The sequence below is a fragment of the Formica exsecta genome, unplaced genomic scaffold, assembly GCF_003651465.1.
Source record: "Formica exsecta isolate Colony F162 unplaced genomic scaffold, ASM365146v1 scaffold681, whole genome shotgun sequence".
Taxonomy (NCBI): domain Eukaryota; kingdom Metazoa; phylum Arthropoda; class Insecta; order Hymenoptera; family Formicidae; genus Formica; species Formica exsecta.
This window is the reverse complement of record NW_021853446.1, coordinates 1-7,153: the sequence shown is the minus strand read 5'-3', so window position 1 is coordinate 7,153 and position 7,153 is coordinate 1. Positions and strand designations below refer to the sequence as shown.

Here is a 7,153-nt window from a genome sequence, read left to right as displayed (position 1 = left end):
GTCAATTTCTTAAGGCTTAGAGCTTAAATCACTATTGTAGACCGACGCTAATGGAAATAAGGGCAAATGGTTAAATAATTGTTCTATATTCCATAGGCATAATGCAGAAATAAATGCGATACTTAATTATTAGTTGAAATATGGTTTTGAAAAATGACGGGACGTCACATTACACTGCCATAGTAGTAACGTTTTATAATATATCTTTGATTAATAATAATAATAACACACATACACACATCTGTTATATAATAAAATAAATGGAATATAATTCTGGGCAACAATATTCTGCGCAGACGCTTAACGCTCGACGCTCGACACTGCCATGTTGTGGCGTTCCTGTGGCTAAATTCAAAATCATTTTTGTTACCAACTTCATGAAATATATTTGTAACCATTTTCACACATTTCATTTATTGATTTAACACTTTACATAACAACATATTAAACATACGACAAATTATGTAACATTCATTCGTTCGTTCATTGACCATCAATCTGTACACATCTTACTCGTGAATTAAATATTTTATTAGTAAAAAGGAAAGTCTAGTGATTTAACTATAACGCTACCACAACTGGTGACCCCGACGTGATCACGGGCTTTTGAGAATTCACGTTCAAGCGTGGCGAATTTGAATCAGTGATCCGCGAATTTAGTGAGCCATCGAGTTTCGAGTTCCGCTGTGATTCTTGTGTGATTTGTGGCTTGTGTTCTTCGAGTTGACGAGATTTTCGAGTCATCGAATTTCCAAGGACAGCGATCTACTAGACTTCTGAAATTCACAACGCAGAGTATTGACAGAGTTTGACGATGCCTTTGGACGAATCTTCGACTTCGAATCCTACAGCGTCAGCATCAGTTCCATCGGCTGGAGAACATCATCAACGTTTGACGAATCCGACACAAACTCTTGCCAGTAATGAGCCTCATCAACAAGGTCAGCCAAACGAGATCCATTCTAACGAATTTCGCCTTGTTAAATTGCCGAATTTTTGGCATAAGCAGCCTAAATTGTGGTTTGCTCAATTAGAAAGCGAATTCTTGGTTTTTCGGATCCGCTCAGATGATGTTAAGTATAGCTCGGTTATACGGCATCTTGATGAGCAAGCTTTGTTGGCTATTGCTGATTTGATTGAAAATCCTCCTGAAAAAGATAAATATCTTCATGTTAAAAACGTTTTGATTAATCGGTTTACTGATTCGGAGGAAAAACGTCTTCGTCAATTGTTAGCTGGTGTTGAGCTGAATGACAAGAAACCGTCGGATTTGCTACGCGAAATTAAACAGTTAGCGGGAGGAGCGATTTCGGAAAATGTATTGCATTCAATTTGGTTGCAAAGATTACCTTCGCAAGTTCAAGCTACTTTAGCGGTTGTGGACGATTGTCCTTTAGTTAAGCTTGCTGAACTGGCTGATAAAATTTTGGACCGAGAAACTAACCTACATGTAGCAACAATAGCTTCCTCGGCAGGAAAAGACACTTCGAATTTTGTTGATCTCGAGCGAAGAATCGCAGCTCTGGAAGTTAGACGTGTACGCAGCAGATCTAAATTTAGATACAAGGAAAGAAAAAGATTTAGATCATCTTCTAGGAGTAAATCTGATAAGGATAACCAAAAAATTTGTTTTTATCATAAGAAATTTGGTGTTAAAGCTTTTAAATGTACAATACCTTGTGATATGTCTAAATCTTTGGTCGAAAGGCAGGAAAACTAGCTTCACCGTTGAGTTGTGAGGCGGCTGACAACGGTTCACCTAACAATCGCCTCATTATTTCTGATAAAACTTCAGGACTTAATTTTCTTGTTGATACAGGAGCTGATATTTCTTTGATTCCAAAAAGATTTGTTTCAAAAGCTCAAGTTGCTTCTTTCAAGCTTTATGCAGCTAATGGAACCAAGATTAATACTTACGGTATAAAAATGTTAACTGTAAATCTTGGATTACGAAGAATTTTTAAATGGAAATTTTGCATTGCGGATATTCAGAGACCTATATTGGGCGCAGATTTTTTGAGTCATTATGGAATTTTAGTTGACATTAAAAACAAAAAACTTCTAGATAGTGTTACCGGTCTTTCATTTAAAGGAAAACTATCTAAAGTTAATCACTTGTCAATTTGCACTACATTTCCTGACTCACCTTTCCATAAGATCCTTGCTGAATTTCCTGAATTAACTCATTTTGCTCCTATATCAACAGACAAGATTCATCAAATTGAGCATCATATTATTACGAAAGGACCACCAATTGCTTCAACTCCTCGCAGGTTGTCACCGGAAAAATTAAAATTTGCAAGAGACGAATTTAATTTTATGGTGGAACAAGGAATTTGTAGACCGTCAAGCAGCACCTGGGCAGCTCCACTTCACATGGTTCCTAAAAACGGACCGAACTCATGGAGACTTTGCGGCGACTATCGAGCTTTAAATGCAGCTACTGTTCCAGATCGATACCCGCTTCCTCACATTCAAGATTTCACTGCTGGTTTACACGGTAAAAATAAATTTTCTAAGATTGACTTAGTTAAGGGGATCCAAAAGTGACGGCCGAACTCCGACGGGTTAGCGCCCTCATCCAAGCGTAACTAAAATTATCGATAATACCGACCGAAATTATCGATAATATCAATAATTTTAGTTCTGCTGTTACCAATATAAATATTTTTGCATGTTCTATGCATATTTTAAAGAGAATTGTGTTCAATATGTTGAAATCGGAGCACATCGTGTATTTCTACTGCTCTTATGCCTCGCACGCATATCTAAGCGTATTTAAGCATATAGATAACAGTATAATATAGACGTGTCTGCCTTTATCACATATTTGAACATAATTTCACATTGTTCATACGGGCTATGTGTCTTCCCATATATCTTCCAAGAGGAATAACATTTGGTTAGGTGTTATATATATAATTGTGTATATATATATATGTATATGTATAATATGTACATAGACGTATACAGATGTATGTGTATGATATATGATATATACATATATTCTGAATATTATCATGTAACTTTCTATAAGTTGCGATCTATGCAACGCAGCTAATTTTTTTCAATCGATATAATCAATGGATATATAACAACAATGTATTATTTATACAAATATATATTATATTGTCTTTTTTTGTTCGTATACATAAATGTTTATATATTTGTAATAAACATTTATAATACATTGTTTGTCTCCATCGCAACAGAATAATATATCGCCTCTGGCATATATTTTTTAACACACACGCAAATCGCATCTAGTGTGAAATAACAACCAGCTCACGAATTGATCGCCTCTGGCATATATTTTTTAACACACACGCAAATCGCATCTAGTGTGAAATAACAACCAGCTCACGAATTGATCGCCTCTGGCATATATTTTTTAACACACACGCAAATCGCATCTAGTGTGAAATAACAACCAGCTCACGAATTGATCGCCTCTGGCATATATTTTTTAACACACACGCAAATCGCATCTAGTGTGAAATAACAACCAGCTCACGAATTGATCGCCTCTGGCATATATTTTTTAACACACACGCAAATCGCATCTAGTGTGAAATAACAACCAGCTCACGAATTGATCGCCTCTGGCATATATTTTTTAACACACACGCAAATCGCATCTAGTGTGAAATAACAACCAGCTCACGAATTGATCGCCTCTGGCATATATTTTTTAACACACACGCAAATCGCATCTAGTGTGAAATAACAACCAGCTCACGAATTGATCGCCTCTGGCATATATTTTTTAACACACACGCAAATCGCATCTAGTGTGAAATAACAACCAGCTCACGAATTGATCGCCTCTGGCATATATTTTTTAACACACACGCAAATCGCATCTAGTGTGAAATAACAACCAGCTCACGAATTGATCGCCTCTGGCATATATTTTTTAACACACACACAAATCGCATCTAGTGTGAAATAACAACCAGCTCACGAATTGATCGCCTCTGGCATATATTTTTTAACACACACACAAATCGCATCTAGTGTGAAATAACAACCAGCTCACGAATTGATCGCCTCTGGCATATATTTTTTAACACACACACAAATCGCATCTAGTGTGAAATAACAACCAGCTCACGAATTGATCGCCTCTGGCATATATTTTTTAACACACACACAAATCGCATCTAGTGTGAAATAACAACCAGCTCACGAATTGATCGCCTCTGGCATATATTTTTTAACACACATGCAAAGTCAATTTCTTAAGGCTTAGAGCTTAAATCACTATTGTAGACCGACGCTAATGGAAATAAGGGCAAATGGTTAAATAATTGTTCTATATTCCATAGGCATAATGCAGAAATAAATGCGATACTTAATTATTAGTTGAAATATGGTTTTGAAAAATGACGGGACGTCACATTACACTGCCATAGTAGTAACGTTTTATAATATATCTTTGATTAATAATAATAATAACACACATACACACATCTGTTATATAATAAAATAAATGGAATATAATTCTGGGCAACAATATTCTGCGCAGACGCTTAACGCTCGACGCTCGACACTGCCATGTTGTGGCGTTCCTGTGGCTAAATTCAAAATCATTTTTGTTACCAACTTCATGAAATATATTTGTAACCATTTTCACACATTTCATTTATTGATTTAACACTTTACATAACAACATATTAAACATACGACAAATTATGTAACATTCATTCGTTCGTTCATTGACCATCAATCTGTACACATCTTACTCGTGAATTAAATATTTTATTAGTAAAAAGGAAAGTCTAGTGATTTAACTATAACGCTACCACAACTGGTGACCCCGACGTGATCACGGGCTTTTGAGAATTCACGTTCAAGCGTGGCGAATTTGAATCAGTGATCCGCGAATTTAGTGAGCCATCGAGTTTCGAGTTCCGCTGTGATTCTTGTGTGATTTGTGGCTTGTGTTCTTCGAGTTGACGAGATTTTCGAGTCATCGAATTTCCAAGGACAGCGATCTACTAGACTTCTGAAATTCACAACGCAGAGTATTGACAGAGTTTGACGATGCCTTTGGACGAATCTTCGACTTCGAATCCTACAGCGTCAGCATCAGTTCCATCGGCTGGAGAACATCATCAACGTTTGACGAATCCGACACAAACTCTTGCCAGTAATGAGCCTCATCAACAAGGTCAGCCAAACGAGATCCATTCTAACGAATTTCGCCTTGTTAAATTGCCGAATTTTTGGCATAAGCAGCCTAAATTGTGGTTTGCTCAATTAGAAAGCGAATTCTTGGTTTTTCGGATCCGCTCAGATGATGTTAAGTATAGCTCGGTTATACGGCATCTTGATGAGCAAGCTTTGTTGGCTATTGCTGATTTGATTGAAAATCCTCCTGAAAAAGATAAATATCTTCATGTTAAAAACGTTTTGATTAATCGGTTTACTGATTCGGAGGAAAAACGTCTTCGTCAATTGTTAGCTGGTGTTGAGCTGAATGACAAGAAACCGTCGGATTTGCTACGCGAAATTAAACAGTTAGCGGGAGGAGCGATTTCGGAAAATGTATTGCATTCAATTTGGTTGCAAAGATTACCTTCGCAAGTTCAAGCTACTTTAGCGGTTGTGGACGATTGTCCTTTAGTTAAGCTTGCTGAACTGGCTGATAAAATTTTGGACCGAGAAACTAACCTACATGTAGCAACAATAGCTTCCTCGGCAGGAAAAGACACTTCGAATTTTGTTGATCTCGAGCGAAGAATCGCAGCTCTGGAAGTTAGACGTGTACGCAGCAGATCTAAATTTAGATACAAGGAAAGAAAAAGATTTAGATCATCTTCTAGGAGTAAATCTGATAAGGATAACCAAAAAATTTGTTTTTATCATAAGAAATTTGGTGTTAAAGCTTTTAAATGTACAATACCTTGTGATATGTCTAAATCTTTGGTCGAAAGGCAGGAAAACTAGCTTCACCGTTGAGTTGTGAGGCGGCTGACAACGGTTCACCTAACAATCGCCTCATTATTTCTGATAAAACTTCAGGACTTAATTTTCTTGTTGATACAGGAGCTGATATTTCTTTGATTCCAAAAAGATTTGTTTCAAAAGCTCAAGTTGCTTCTTTCAAGCTTTATGCAGCTAATGGAACCAAGATTAATACTTACGGTATAAAAATGTTAACTGTAAATCTTGGATTACGAAGAATTTTTAAATGGAAATTTTGCATTGCGGATATTCAGAGACCTATATTGGGCGCAGATTTTTTGAGTCATTATGGAATTTTAGTTGACATTAAAAACAAAAAACTTCTAGATAGTGTTACCGGTCTTTCATTTAAAGGAAAACTATCTAAAGTTAATGTCAAGTCAATTTGCACTACATTTCCTGACTCACCTTTCCATAAGATCCTTGCTGAATTTCCTGAATTAACTCATTTTGCTCCTAACAAACAAGACAAGATTCATCAAATTGAGCATCATATTATTACGAAAGGACCACCAATTGCTTCAACTCCTCGCAGGTTGTCACCGGAAAAATTAAAATTTGCAAGAGACGAATTTAATTTTATGGTGGAACAAGGAATTTGTAGACCGTCAAGCAGCACCTGGGCAGCTCCACTTCACATGGTTCCTAAAAACGGACCGAACTTATGGAGACTTTGCGGCGACTATCGAGCTTTAAATGCAGCTACTGTTCCAGATCGATACCCCCGCTTCCTCACATTCAAGATTTCACTGCTGGTTTACACGGTAAAAATATATTTTCTAAGATTGACTTAGTTAAAGCTTATTACCAAGTGCCAGTTGCAAAAGAGGACATACCAAAAACTGCTGTTACTACTCCATTCGGCCTTTTTGAATTTCTTGTAATGCCTTTTGGTTTGCGTAATGCTGCTCAGACTTTTCAACGTCTTATGAATATCATATTATCTGGACTTGATTTTTGTGTCTGTTATCTTGATGATATCTTAATTGCTTCTGTTAATGAGAAAGAACATGCCAAACATCTTCATACTGTGTTTTCTCGGCTTAAACAATTCGGCATGACGATTAATTTGTCCAAATGTCTCTTTGGTAAGGATGAAATTTCTTTCCTTGGATATTTAGTTTCCAAGCAAGAAATTAAACCGACATCTTAAAAGGTTAAAGCCATTATTGATTATAAAAAA

At 36.5% G+C, this 7,153-nt stretch overlaps 2 long non-coding RNA genes across 6 annotated transcripts; both read right to left on the bottom strand.

Moving 5' to 3' along the window:
• Positions 1–387: 387 nt before the first annotated feature.
• On the bottom strand, positions 388–2,503 carry LOC115243060. 3 transcript variants are annotated; one of them, XR_003885149.1, is made up of 4 exons: positions 2,147–2,503; positions 1,677–1,996; positions 1,445–1,550; positions 388–1,148 (listed from the first exon to the last, which is right to left on the bottom strand). It is a non-coding gene; the product is annotated as an uncharacterized LOC115243060 (long non-coding RNA). The 3 variants fall into 3 exon arrangements; XR_003885150.1 differs by having other exon boundaries at positions 1,677–1,891; XR_003885148.1 differs by having other exon boundaries at positions 1,677–2,503.
• A 2,116-nt stretch (positions 2,504–4,619) lies between these two features.
• Positions 4,620–6,429, bottom strand: LOC115243061. Of its 3 annotated transcripts, none has more exons than XR_003885152.1 (4): positions 6,379–6,429; positions 5,909–6,228; positions 5,677–5,782; positions 4,620–5,380 (listed from the first exon to the last, which is right to left on the bottom strand). It is a non-coding gene; the product is annotated as an uncharacterized LOC115243061 (long non-coding RNA). The 3 variants fall into 3 exon arrangements; XR_003885153.1 differs by having other exon boundaries at positions 5,909–6,123; XR_003885151.1 differs by lacking the exon at positions 6,379–6,429 and having other exon boundaries at positions 5,909–6,338.
• Between the last annotated feature and the right edge of the window lie 724 nt (positions 6,430–7,153).